Source organism: Heterocephalus glaber, unplaced genomic scaffold, assembly GCF_053883595.1.
Source record: "Heterocephalus glaber isolate CG9 unplaced genomic scaffold, H.glaber_assembly_v1.0 deba00001461, whole genome shotgun sequence".
NCBI lineage: Eukaryota > Metazoa > Chordata > Mammalia > Rodentia > Bathyergidae > Heterocephalus > Heterocephalus glaber.
In genome coordinates, this window is record NW_028258308.1 from 11201570 (window position 1) to 11216290 (window position 14721).

The following is a 14721-nucleotide window of genomic DNA, read 5'->3' on the forward strand; positions in this document are numbered from 1 at the left end:
GTGGTGTACTCTTATCGACAGTGTAATACACAGCACTTAAAATAACAGGAACTGAGTATATCGCTCAGTGGTAGAGGATATGTTTGGCATGCCCAAAACGCTAGGTCTGATCCCCACCACCCCTCCAAAAGCCAGATAATGTGTATTAGCATGATGAAAGTTCAAAAATAAAATATAAGCCAAATGTCGGTAATCCCAACATTCTGGGAGATGGAGGCTAGGGCAGGAGGACTGAAAGTTCAAGCCCAGCTTGGGGAATTTAGCAACTTAAAGTGAAGTTATCTCAAATTTAAAAAGTAAATTAAAGTCAGAGATTTAGCTCAGTGGTGCCACCACCTGCCTAGCAAGCGCAAGGACTAGCAAGCGCAAGGACCTAAATTCAATTCCCAGTACCGAAAGAAACAAAGAAAGAAAGAAGGAAAGAAAGAAAGAAAGAAAGAAAGAAAGAAAGAAAGAAAGAAAGAAAGAAAGAAAGAAAGAAAGAAAGAAAGAAAGAGGGAGGGAGAAGGAGAAGGAGAAGGAGAAGGAGGGAAGGAAGGAAGGAAGGAAGGGAGGGAGGGAGGGAGGGAGGGAGGGAGGGAGGGAGGCAGGGAGGATTTGAAATGTAATTCAGTGTGAAAGTCTTGGTTTCAATCCCCAGTACCCAGTACCCCAAAAAAAGAACGAAGAAATGCAAGTTAAATAATCATATACATATACTTATATAAAGCATTATACAACACTTATGAACAAACTATACAGTAATAACATAAAAGTATGCACAAAATTAATAAGTACTAATGAACAGGAATGAATGAAGAGAAAGGAAACAATCAAGAAAGGTTAGTCAAGGTACTACAATTTTTTCTGCAATACTGTATTCCTTTAAAAAGCATGGATATATTAAATTGTTAAAGATTTGATAAAGTACTTTCTTGTGTAATGATTGTATCATTTCTATACTTTCATATGCACTTACAATTTTTGTGTAATAGAGATCTTACCACTGAGACAGAACTAATGTAAATATAGAAAACACAGATGTATGAATAAAAAAGGTAATGCAAAAAGAGAAGTTACAGCAAGCACTGTAGTCTTTCTTCTACACAAGTAAATGCAACCTTTGTATTAATAAAACAATCAATAAAAGAACAAACTCATTTCCATTGTGTTCTTGTATTTCTTAGTAAGCATAAAACCCTCTTATTCACAACTATAACGGGCAAAATGGAGCTGAAGTCTTCATGAATCTAATATAAAAGATTTGAAAGAGATTCTTTTGAAACTTATAAATCTAGTGTAGTGCTATAAGGTTTTATGTTCAGACAGAAAACATAAGCATTTCGATGAAAATTTCAGGTTAAAATTAAATTATTTTGGCTAGCAATGTAGCTCAGTGGTATAGTACATGTTTAACACACTCGAACCCCCAGGTTCAATTCCCAAGCACCAAGAGAAAAAAAAATAAGTTATTCTATGTTGAGCATGTTATTTTTAAAAAACTAATCTTAATCACTTAAGTACCTGGATCACCATGTTTTCAATTTACTAGTCATTTATTTTATGAGCAACTATGATTTTTTTCCCTAGACTTCTAATTACACTTTCAGTTCTCATTTTAGCTTGTGCCAACATTTCTTGTTTATAAGATCTCATGCACCTTGTTGCCATTTAGCATGCTGAATACCCATTTGTAAACAAAATGGTGATACATTATGATAGCCAAAGGGCAAAGCTTTACCTGGACAGAGATTCATCATTTTTTAATACGGCACAGCTTGATACTTGGGAAATCATCAAGCACTCTGAAAGGTTCTTGCTAGAGATTGATGACATAAGAATTACAGAAACTTAATAGCATCAACAACTGCAGGTTAATATAGCATACAATAGAAATATTAATATTTTCTTATCCATATTTATTGTTATCCAAGTTATATTTTGATCAGAGAAAATGTAACAGGAAGCTATAATATATTATTCCATATTAATGATTCTATGGGACATACAGATTGCTGCATTTGCAAGTACATTGTTGAAATTAATCCACTTGCAGTCACAATATCAGCTAACATTTGATAATACACCACAATATGCTGATGGGATTTCAAGATAGCATTTTATTGTCTATGTGACGTATGCCATGCATGAAATAGAAATCTAGAAAAAATACCATGATGCTGGTCAGTTTGTTTTAAGGTCAAATATATCCCAAATGTTCATGATATATCTTATTTATTTCAACTATGAGATAATTGCAACAAAGAAAATTATTTATTTTGGCTTTCTTTGATTTTTTCCAGAAAATACTTAATTCCTTGTATCAATTTGATAGTTTTATAAAAGTATATTTTGCTGAAAGTTGCCTCTATTTGGATTCTTAAAAAGGTTTTTCTATGCATATAACATGGGTGATTAAAATATTTCAGTGAAGTATTAGAAATGATGGCCTGGCCACTGTGATCCACGCATTATAAGGTAAAGACACAGCACCTGTTATAGTCTGCAAGTTGCTGAACTTTAAATGTAAACACTATAGTTGGTTCACACTCACTTTATAAGTTCCTGTTTTTATCTTTTTCAGAGCTCTGCACATATGTATAAAATTCAAGAATACAATTGAATAAAATACAAAATGGTGAGTGATTTTTTAAATTTAAATTTTGTAGCGGATATTATCCACCAAGACAGGCCATTAAAAAGGTTATTTCTTTACTAGTGAATTAATGATAGAAGGACAACTAGTGTAAACTATTCTGCAGACAAGCCAATAATGAAAACATAGCTGAAGCAGTAAAGCTTGCCAACTACTGATGAGGCTCAGGAGAAATTCCTTAACAGATGTTTCCCTGAGCAAATATATACTTTGCTTACTCTGATTATGATGGCCTTGAGAATTCGTGATTTGATTCAACACTCAGCTACTCTTCAGCAGCCTCATAAAAATATGATTCGTACAAAGAGTATATGCTACATTTCCCTTTCCTAAAAACCATTATCCACCATATTTATAGTTCTCAGTCCCATATGGTGAAGCAGTAGTCCAACAGCACTGTTTACAACACTATAATTAAAGTTGTGTCAGCATTTTATTATGAACAAAAGGAAGCAAAGCCTTTCTTTCCTTTTTTAGTTTTTGTGCCATTTTATAAGCTTTCTTTAGCTGAGTGCCCACTGGTTGCTATAATCTGCTCTGACCTCCCATTTGCCTCCTGCTAAGAATTTCTGATATCTTGCTTTTGCTCTTGGCTGAATTATCTGTGTACAAACAGTTTAAAAGAGCTTTTTTTAAACCATGAGATTGTTCCTGACAGACAGTTTAACCTTTCAGGTTCATGTCTTATTGTTATAATATTCTGCAGACTTCTTTCTGGAAAGAGCATTAGCAGGAAAAAGTTTGTGGTTTGCAATAGCAATAAAATAAAGAATACGGGGGTCAAAGAGGGTTACAATCAGAATCCCATTATAATGCCTATTACTGGCATCTCTGAGATTCTGATATTATCTGCTTCTGTGTATTAAAACCCAAATAGTTTTAATTATTTCTTTCTAAAAACTCTTCCATTGTTTATTTTATATTGGGAAAGCTATATCAAAGCATGTTCCTATTAGTTGTGTAACTTTGGGCAATTTGTTTAATTGCACTCTAACCTCAAATTTCCTGAGTACTGAATTTGAGGAATAAGTATATTGCTTCTTCAGTATGTGAGGATTAAATTGGATAATCTATGTGTTAATGCATACTGCTTGGCACTTAATAATTATCCACAGCTTCTCCATCCTTGCCTACTACAGCTCCATTTTAGTTATCAGGTTCCCTCATTCAGTAGTTGCCTGCCTTAAACTGAGGATATCTAACTTTCTATCCAAGCATTAAATAGTCTAAATATTATTCTTTTTATTCTAACACAAACAACAAATTAACCAAATATATAACTACTGTGATATTAATAAATTATCCTCTAGGTTCTATGAAGAGGAAATAGCACGACTGTTTTATCAACACGATGCCTCATGCCTAGCACAGAGGTATGTGATTCATAAAATCTAAGTCTTTAGAGCTATTAAATACTTAAATATGTGCAGTTATACAGCCACTTATGTAAGACTAATACATCTTTGAGCCTATGACTTCAATTTCTGGTATAACTTATAAGTTAAAGAGAAAAACTATTCTGATATTATTTTAAAAGATTTTGTACAAATAATATAACTAGTATTAACTCACAGTTTTAACAAATGAGCCATGCTCTGTTGCTACAAGATGAACTGATCAATCTAGAGTGGCTTGAACACCAAATACCAACATAACAGCTCTCTACATCAACTTGCCTTGACCTAAAATATCTACATAATTCCTCTTATTGCCAAACCAAAATTGCTAAACCAGCCTCACTCCAAATTTACATTTTCAGAATTTCCAATAGTTCAGTGGAATCTTTCACCCAGCTCCACTTAAAAGAATAATTACCTACGCATAATTTAAAAATGAGTTGTCTGGCTGATAATATTTCCCATTTCGGGTTTGTTTTTTAAGTAGTTAGATTGCCTCAACATGTACATGAACAATCTGTACAATTTAGTGAGAGCCCAGTGATAATTTGGTTGCATCCTAAATTTATTAATGGAAAATCTGCCTTTGACCAGAATAACAAATCACTAGCACATATTCCAGGCTGTATTCATCAGTTTCTTTTCATTTTCATTGTCAAATGTGACAAGTGGCAGATTCAATATACGGCCTTTAAACAGTTGGCATTAATGCCTTATCATCACAGAATCTGGTGATGATAGGAATTCGGTCTGTCCTGTTATGGAAGAGCACTCAAATCTTTGAATGATTTCCCTGACGGTTATCAAGAGATAATTCATATGTGCCACCTTCCCTTACCAACTGTAAGAAGCTCAGCAGTTGAAAGCTGCTGAAGTCATTAAATGACTCTGAATATGCTATTTCTCTTGCTGTCAAACCTGTCACCTCCTTGCTTTCCCTGCCTCGCACTGCCTTTTGCTGGCTCCTTCAGAAATGTGCATCAAGGTAGCTGGTCCTTTGCCTTCTTCCTGCTGCTTCACAGGCTGCTATTTTGCCATCGCCCTCCTGGGAGCGCTGCAGGACTGTGAGCCTGATGTTTAGAGCTGAGTTCTTGCCAATCTCCAGCCAGCCCCAAAAGAGAAAAATTCTTTGTTAGAAGGGCAGTGTCTGCTTTTAACCAGTGCTATATAGGCCATGGATTTTACTTCTAAAAGACTACTTTTCATTTTTATATCAACGAGATACAAACATGGAGCACCCTGAAGAAAGCTAAGTTTTTTTCCTACGTGGTAATTCTGCAAAAAAACATGCACTATCAGTATAAATCTGTTAGTTTTACTGCTTCATTATATAGGGGTGAGTTAGAATTCTTTTTACTGAATTTCACTAAAATGGTGGTATTTTGCCTCACTTCATAATATTTAATACATGAAACTGCAAGTTTGAATCAGTTTATTAATCCTGTTGTAGAATTATGTATTTATAATTGTGTGCACATTTTGTATTTTATTGCTTTGATACTTCTTATAGCAAATATTTAAATATAGTAATGTTATTTAACGTTTACATAACCTACAACAAGCATTTTATTGCTTTGAGAAAACTACAAAGTGTAACTTTTAGTGGCTTTTTATCAATAATACTGTTAAACAGTTAATTGTGTCTGTCCTGCCCCCCCCCCGCCCCACCTCTGCTTAGGATCGAACTCAGCCTCACACATGCTAGGCAACTGCTCTCACTGAGCTGGATCCCCCAAAACCTTTGTTGTGTATCACTTTCTTTATTTTCTTTCAGAGTAAAAATGTAAAGGTTTCCTAAACTTGTTTTTTATGCATACCATATTTACTTATTTTGAAATGTATTTTAAGTTGTATATATTCTGCACTCAAAATTATTTTCCATGTGATATCTGTCATAAAAATGAACTGGCTAAAGTAGTGAAAAAAATCTGTTAAAAACACTATTCTTTCAGAAATGTGCTGCTTATCATTATAACTACTTTTTGCTATAAAAATACAGAAAGTGGGCTGGGGATTTAGCTTAGTGGTGCTGCTGCAAGGTCCTGAGTTCAATCCCCGGTACCAAAAAAAAATACAGAAAGTGAGCTGAGTAATATTTATAAAAACATAAATAGAATCATGTCACATTCCTGCTAAAATCTTACAATAACTTCCCATTGAAATAAAAATGATATGCACAATCACTTGATGTGGCCTCTTGATCCGATCACATGGTCAACATGATCTGATCATCCCCTCTCTAGCTTCTTCTTCCCATTGTGTCCTACATGCCTTTTGGCTTGCCTGCTCCCAACTCCTAAACTCACATCTCAATGCACTTCTTTCAGCTTTTTATACAGGTTGGGATTGTGCCTGGCCTGCCTTGGCCTTTTCCAAGTTTCCTTTCACAGAATGCCTTCCCTTCTGGGAAACTACTTGTGAGCTTTAGGGTATGAGCTTCCATGACACTGTCTCAGTGTCCTACCCTCCCTAGGCACTCTTTCCTTCACACTCTTTTGTATCACTTTTGCTCTTCTTTCATACACTTGCAACATTTCAATTTTTAAATAGACATTTGTGTGATTAGATGTCTTTCATTTCTACTAAAGTTGGACTGAGACCATAGCTTACTGGTTAAAACTTGGCTTCTAAAGAATGGGTAATTATGCTCATAATCCCAGAATGGCCAACTGCCTGCTTCATGGCCTTAGTTTTTTACATATGCAAAAATATGTGGTGAAGGTTCAATGAGTATAAACATATACATCACGTATATATGTATAAAGATAGACACATGTATGTGTATTTCCTGTATGTACTGTATATACATAGTGTATAGCTTTAGAGAAGTTACTTTTAGTAACTTTATCAGTGATACTGTAAAGCACTTAATAGTGCCTCTGTGACATGTTTTCACACAAGTGCATATTCACACCTCCTTACAAAAGGAGTACGTAAGTATGGTGAGTACTTAATAAGTATTCGTTGTGTCATTATTACTTTTGTTTTATATGTCCTAATTAAACCAAGAAAGCCTTTATTCCAAAAATTGATTTCTATAGAATACAACTGGGAAATCAGAACATTAAATATGCTGAAAAAGCCAATGAGATTCAACTTTGAAACTCAAAGAAAACTTCATTTAACATACTTAATTATTTCAGCCTCTGTAAGAAAAGCAAATAGGAGAGAAAGAGCATCCATACTGCAGGGGGAGAGTTGAAGACTACAGCAGTGGTAGGGAAAAATCCTATTCTAACATAAATAACCTCAATGATATTATGCATGTTTGTGGCAAGTGGTAGCAAAGGCTATATTTAAGTTTATAAGCTCTTTTACTACCAAGAAGATCTTTTCCATTTTCCCTAAAACACGTGATTTTTAAAAATGAAAAATGCAAAAAAAAATCTTCTGATGGATGCCATTAGAATTCTACTGAATGCCACTAACCCATATGCTGGCTTTTATATATAATTGATAAACTTACAATGAACATTCTGCATCTAAATGTCTTTTAAAGCAATCAATTACTCTCTTGCCTCCTTCCCAAGAAATTTATTTTAAACTCCTAACCCCCAAAGTCTCATTCTGAAGAAGGATATTCTTCTTTCATCAATGCTTGGCAAGAATAAAAGAAGTTCATGTATATAATATCAGAAAGACACATTTTAAAAAACAATTTTCCTTAGCTTTTTTTCTTTCATTGAATTCTTTTCCAAATGAGTAAGTCCACATTTAGAAGACATAAGCAAGTACAAATAAACACCTACATATGCACCCCTGAATTAAATGCACTGCAAACCAACCAAGCTTTCTCTGCAGCTTCCATGGGGACTATAATTTTCATACTGTGAATGTGCAATTATCTTTCAGTTGAATTTTCCACAATAAAAATGAATACCCTCAACATTAAGAAGCAAATACTTTACAGTTATACTTATACTTTTTCCTTTCCATGAAGACATGCTTATATCAGAACCTATATTTTAAAATGTGTCAAATTAGTCACCCTATTGATATAGGGGGAATAGATGTAACTCCGGAATCTGCTAGATATCTGAAACATGACTTCATGTTCTCTAAAATCCAAGAATGAATTCTAAGAACAATGGAGATTAAGAGTAGGAAAATTTATTAAGAGAAAAATAGCTTCTGTCTAAGAGAAACAAAAGAGGGACTGGAAAATGTGCTGCCCGCCCACACCACTTCTCAGAGGGGTTTTATACAGCAAAGCCATAAGTTGAGGTGGGTACAAAGTGGGATAAAACTATAAGATCCAAGGAAAATTTCAAGGTGGGCATGAGGTGGGACAAAACCATGACCAACCAATAAGATTACAAGTACAGTCACCCAGGTAATATTGATTAAATGGGGATCAAATGGGAAAACAAGTCACATACAAACAATTTCCCATTTAGAATCAGTCACTGCTATCTATCTCTAGGGGAAGTAGTACCTCTTTTTTTTATAATGCTAACCAGTGAATGTGCCTCAATTATTCTCCATTTTGGATTCTTGCTGTTTTGGCTCCTTGCTGTGTTGGCTCCTTGAGGGTTGGCTCCTTGAGGACTGGTGCCTTGAAGGTGGCCCTGTCCAATTGCCTACAAGATATCTAATTCACTTACCTATCTACAATACTATCAGTTAGCATCAATGAGGAGGATGTCAAGAAGCCAGCATACTCAGTTCCGCCGAGATACCTGAATGAGATTAAGATTCTTTTTCAGTCTAGGGTGTACTGGATCTTCCATCTATATTGCTAAAAATCAAAGTTGGTCTTGCTGTGTCTGATATAAAAATATATTATTGAGGGGGCTGGGGATTTAGCTCAGTGGTTTCGCAGCCTGCTGTGCAAGCTCAAGGAACCGAGTTCGATCCCCGGTACCAAAAAAATATATATATATATATATATATAATTGAGTAATATACATTTATTCATTAATCCATTTTAATAAGGCTTTATTAGAAAAGAAACATTTTTGCCATTAAATATAAAACTAAGCTTTAGCCATGAGCTAGATGCCACTGATATGCATGATTTAAGAATATTAAACAATCGAGGGAAAAATAAGGGTCATAGATCATAAATCATTCTGGGAATCTGCTTTATGAGTTTTATAAGGTATAACTTATAATACATACAATAAAAATTGAGTGAAATATTTACTGTTTCCAACATTCATTAAAAACAGATTAGTGAGACTGAGGTGCAGCTTGCCTAATGTGGATAAGGTCGTGGGTTCAATCTTTAGCAGTCCAAAAAGAAACACACACACACACACACACACACACACACAAATTAGTGAATAGTGGATTGGATTGTGCCTGAATCTGTGTTTGGCAGTTCTCACTGTGGAAACATGCTAAATACTGCCAACTGGCTTTTTCAGCCCAGCTTCTAATGTACTCCTAATCGAGATTTGGAAAAAGTTAGCAATATTTGCCCATTGTAACTGGGATTCTGAATGCAAATTAGGCTCTTCAAATAAAATCCACTTCAATGAGATTTGGAAATTAAAAGTGTGGGCAAACCATTTTCTTGTCTCTTTTGGTGTTTTCCTGACTGACAACATCTTGGAAATTAGAAGATTTTCTACTTCATTCACCATGTGTCCTTTTCTCTTCTTCTTCTTTTTTTTTTTTTTTTTTTTGGTACCAGGGATCAAACTCAGGTCCTTGCGCTTGTGGGGCAGGCGGCAGAACCACTGTGCTAAATCCCTGGCCCTCTTTTGTTTTTATGGAGAGTTATATCAGAGGCAGTAATGGCATAATTCTCTTGAAACTGAATCACTGACCCAAGTCCAGTGATTATCTCAGTGCAACACATTCCTGATTGCTAAACTGGAATCTGTCTTTCCACTATTCCTTGACATAAGATAAAATTCTTTATTTAATCCTTTCTTTTAAGACTATATATAATACTAGATAGTTTGCATTGAGTGCTGACTGATGTAATTGAACTAGAGAGAGTTGCAGGCAAAAATATTCAAAGATGACATTTTAAGAGTGATTGTGAAACCCATTTTATGAAACAAGGATGATCCCGGTACCACTAGTAAATGGAAAGCACATAGCCCACAACACAGTTATTCATCAGCTTCAGTCACTGGAAATAAACCGTCTTTTGCAGGGAAGATTTGACGCAACACATGACTACTGTGATAGACCATTGTGGAGGAAATGAAGAATACCAAATACTGGCTCTTTCTCATTATTCAAGAATTCAAAGAAAAAAGGGAGAACAAGCTCTGGATTTTAAATTCTTAGTTGAAGACGTGGTTAGAAGATTAGAGAATATATATCATGATCTCTGAACATATATTATGATCTCTGACAAACACAAAACTGACATAGTCAGAAATCAGACACAGAGTCCATTTCTAGAATTTGCTAAATCACAAAATAAATTGAATGTAAGCCCTGCCGTGCCCCCCATGTCAATGCTGGAGCATTTAGCAAGAGAAAATGAAATCCTCACCAGAACATTTAGATAGATTCAGATGAGCCTGATCACTACATAGCTTAAGATCAGTGGAAATATTTCTCCCCCTCTGCTGAAACAAGCTGTGGTTTGATTCGCGATCCTTTAATGCCTTCACCTTCCAGAAAGACTACGAACCTCTCCCAACTCTACCGCACCTAACTAGACTGATGACAGAGTTGAAGTCCAGCTTGTTCAAGAGAAAGACATATAGACTCTAACATAAAAAGTTATGTTCCATATTACATAAATCCATGATTTAGCTAAAATATACATAAGCAGACAGCTGAAAATTTTGTGTGAAAATGGTTCTAATACAGTAGACAATCAAAAAATAAATTTAAGTATCGATCAGGCCACATGTATCCACATGGGAATATCTCCCAGAGCTATTCACTCAGTGTGTTGGCTCAAGCTTCTCTTCATGACATTAAATGTTGGCTTGGTTAATTGACTGGAATCTGGGCTCAGAGTTAGCCTGAACTAAATGACGTTCTGCTACTTAATTCTATTTGGCATAATTGGAAGAAGACAATTTAAAATTTAGAAAGATAAGAATGAAATGGAGTGGCCAGGAATTTAGCTTAGTGGCACTGCACCTGCCTGGCAAGCACAAGGTCATAAGTTCGAACCCTGGAACCAAAAAGAAAAGAAAAAGAATGGAATGGATTAATTTAATTTAATATGTCCCTTTTGCTCAATACATAGGAATTTTTCCTGAAGAGACTCAGAGGATCCTCCCATATTTAAGCAATTTATAAATAAACTGATGAACAAAATAAATGTAGAAGTATGTTATAAACTACTGAGGGAAAATGAGAGATTATAAGTTCAAACCAAAGTATATAGCATATTTCTCCGTATGTTTATATGTAATACATGTATATACTTAATTATATAAAGTTTATAAAATCAATAAATAAGAAGGTGGGAGCTCCTGCTTTAGAAGAATGCTAAGGGTTTTTTTGTGGGGTTTTTTTTTTTTTGCGGTACTGGGAATCGAACTCAGGACCTTGCCCTTAAAAGGCATGCATGATGCCACTGAGCTAAATCCTCAGCCCCTTAGAATGCTAAGTATTGACAGAAGGCTTGTTGTAGTCAGTAAAAAGTCATCATTTTTGCAATCATATAGTGTTATGACTTGTGTCTAGATGTCCCCCCAACTCTTCATGTGGCCCTAGGTAGTGCTTTTCAGAAGTGGCTGAATCTAGAGTGTATGATGCTGGGATTAAGAGTATGTGATGGCTAAACTAACCCACTGATTATTTGGCATAGTTCTGGGTATGGATAATGGAAAGGCCCACTTTGGTTGGGAGTGCTACCTGCCCTAAAGATGTTTAACCTGGATAGAATATAAGGGACAGGAAGGGGGATGCTATGATCACTTGCTATATGCTGCTTTTGCTATCTTCTGCCTGCTATTAACTGTTTCTCCTTTGAGATGGACCTCTGCCATGCTGACCTGCCTTTGAGCCAGCCAATTATGGACTGAAACCTCCACAAACTGTGCGCTAAAATAAAGTTTTCCTCCCTTAACTTTGGGTGTCAGGTATTTCATCTCAGCAATGAGAAAAGTAACTAAGACTACATTAACTAAGTAACTAAGTAACTAAGACTACTATTAACTACATGGTTAATATTGAAGATATATTTATTTCTTAGGAAATGATTTTTTAGTGGTAGAGGAACAAAAGGTTATACAACTTATTGTCAAATATTGCTAATTATCCATGTTCCTCCTTGGAGTAAAAAAGTCAGGCTGCTAGGGCCCTATTTGCTCTCAATAAACTAAGATCCTAGTGTTGTAAGCAGAAGCCAATTTTGACATCATAAGGAAGTAGAAGACTCCTTCACCTAATAAATAAGACAGACTGTTTCTTAAGGCGAAGATGCCTTCAAATAAAGAGTAAAACAGATTCCCTTAAGGAAGAACCTTGTAATATTGGTTAATCTTTCTAGTCTACCCAAAAAGGTCATAAAGTCTCTTCCTGTGGGTGGAAAAGGAAATTCTCAGGCCTTTTAGGGCTTACTGACTCTGAATTCATACATAGGATTTTAAGGACCCCAAGTTATTGTACCTCTGTATTATTTGCCTGAGTACAGAATTATTTAGACAAATCTCAAATTTAGATTAAAATTACATTTGTAATACCAATAAATATAATTGGAGACTTTTTTGTCAAATAGCATCAAGTACATTAGGTAACATATCATCCCCTGTCCTTAACCATGGAAATACTCAAAGCACAGCATAATCTCTACTCCAACACATTCATTATGAGTGTTTTAACTAACAGCCTCTTTAGATGCTATTACTTCCATTGGCTAAAAGGTTGAGACTAAATTCCATTGACTGTTCTATGACTTGATTGGCTACCTGTCTCTTTATCAATGAGTCACTGAGTGGGTAAATTATCAAGACATGGAACTTCAGCCATTTGAATGGTTCAATGAATTAAAAAACAAGCTAAAGTACTGATATCAAACCAATAAATGAGTGTTATTTACCTATGGAAGGTTTCAAATTCTATTTCATTTTCAAACCATGTTATACATGAGAAGCTGTGAATCATGTCAAAGATATAAATTACTGACCGAGTTCAATCCCCAGTACCAAAAAAAAAGATATAAATTACTGATAATACAAAAAGGTTTTTCAACCTAACATCTGTGCTTGGGTCAGGGATTAAGCTCAGTGGTGCCATTGCCTGCCTCGCAAGCACAAGGTCGAGAGTTCGATCCCTGGTACCAAAAAAAACAAAACAAAAAAAACCCCACCTAACATCTGTACCAAAACCTTTTCATAATAACCATAGCATTTAACCACACAAAGAGTGGTGAAGTCTCTTTCATTTTGTTTCAGTAATGAAGCCTTGATTCTGAGGATAATCCTGGTCCTTCTCTGACAAGGCCTGCAAGTGAGTAACAAATTCAGTAGCAAATTCAGTTCCCAGTCTTACCTATCCTTAGAGGATAAAACAAGAATAATTTTTCACATACATGATTAGGATGACAAAGTATAACCTTAAGGCATATTTTCATATATCCTGCAAGTTTAGAGTTAATGAAAACAACATTTAATAAAAGAAAAAGAATATAAGAGACTTTTTGTTGAAAAAAATAGAATTTTGTTAAATTTTCTAATGCTGAAGTGTATTTGTGTGAGATTTAGCCATGGCCTCTTACAGCTTATAAAAATCACTAGTTTTACGAAAATAATTAGAGAGCTCTGATCTGCCTTGCAAACTGGAGCCTTGAAGTTAATTAAAATGAAATGAGTGATACACATATGTGGACCACTAATAAATCATGAGAGTCAAGTACACAGAATTTTGCCATCTCCTGACAACACAGTCCAAGAAAGATAGCATAGGTGTTTAACTAGGGAACTTCATACGATTAGACTTTTTATTACATTAACATTGACATCTGATACCATACATTGATTATACCCGTAGACTTTGTAGGTGTATACTACAATGATTTTGTTCACAACATTAAGATATTTTCCCCATATTTTTCAGATATTTCTAATATGTTGAGAATACTTTTCTATTTACTTTTCTATACTTTAAAAAAAAGAAATGATGTAAAATTTTGGAACAGGCACACTGATTTCAGTAAAGGTGTTCAATGTCATATAGTCTAATTGGCAAGATCTGATAAAAATTCTACTCCAAAAATGACTTAGCCTCAAAAGTCATTCAAAAAGAATGTGACAATACAAAAAGAGAAAAGAAGGTCAAATACCTTACTTCTGAGGAGAAATTAAGAGTCAGGAAGCTGGAGTTTAGAGCCAGAATCAGCCTCTTCAAAGTAAAGGGACCTATACAAGTCTTCTAAACTTCCTAAGTTCTTCTTTTTTTCTTTTTTAACTATGCCATGGATACAAAAATCAATACTTTATTGACTGTATGAGAAGAAAATAAGACATATAAATGCACTTTATACTGCAAAGCACCATGTACATACTAGAATTTCATTGTATGAAATGCAGCCCTTTATACCTTTAGAAAAATAAGCTTTTCTATTAATTTGTTAGATGAAAGCAGCATGTTAGGGAGCAAGGAGTTTCCAGTTCTCAAATTCAGGAACATATAAACCTCTGCCAGGTAGTTATAAGTTTGCAATCATGAAAAAAAATAGAATAATTCATGCAATTCCATAGATACGCTAACCAATAATAGGAGGTAGTACAAATCAGATTGATGAGTATATAAAAAGTCTAC